The sequence below is a fragment of the Myotis davidii genome, unplaced genomic scaffold (assembly GCF_000327345.1).
Source record: "Myotis davidii unplaced genomic scaffold, ASM32734v1 scaffold424, whole genome shotgun sequence".
In the NCBI taxonomy this organism is placed as follows: Eukaryota; Metazoa; Chordata; class Mammalia; order Chiroptera; family Vespertilionidae; genus Myotis; species Myotis davidii.
In genome coordinates this window covers 2,827,335-2,827,913 of record NW_006295827.1, presented here as the reverse complement: position 1 = coordinate 2,827,913, position 579 = coordinate 2,827,335, and positions in this window count along the sequence as shown.

Below are 579 nucleotides of genomic sequence, written 5' to 3'. Positions count from 1 at the left end.
CGGCGCGGTGAGAGCGGCGTTCCCAGCGCTTCCCGACCGCGTTTCTCCCTCCGGCCGGGCGAAGCGAAGAGGCAGCGGCACACCGGTGTCTCTCCCGCTGGAGATTTCTTTCTGCTTTCCTCGTCGACGGACTCACCCCCTCCCTTTTTTGAGGAAGGGTGACCTCTTCTCTGGGACTGGAAAAAAAAATTTTTTTTTGAGGACGGGGGTGGGTGGCAGCGACGGGGTCTGCTTCTTCTCCTCTTTCAGCTCCCCCTCCTCCCCCTCCAAGACCGAAAAGCAAACCCCACAACTGCTCCAGCATCCTCCTTCCCTTCCTCCACCTCCCTCGCCACCTCTGCCAGTTTCGCTCTCTCCTCTCCTAATTATTTCATTATTATGCGTCCCTCTCTGGGGGGTCCCCTCCCTCTTAGCTCCCTGGGAAGCCCTGGCCTCCCCTGGATGCATTTCTTAAACATTTGGGAGCCTGGGAGTGAGTTTCCTCCGAGGCGTGTGTGAGAGGCGGCGGGGGTGTTTTCCTGTGCGAGGGGCGGGTGAAGTTCATTGCCCCCACTTTCCCGCGACCTTTTCGGACCTGAT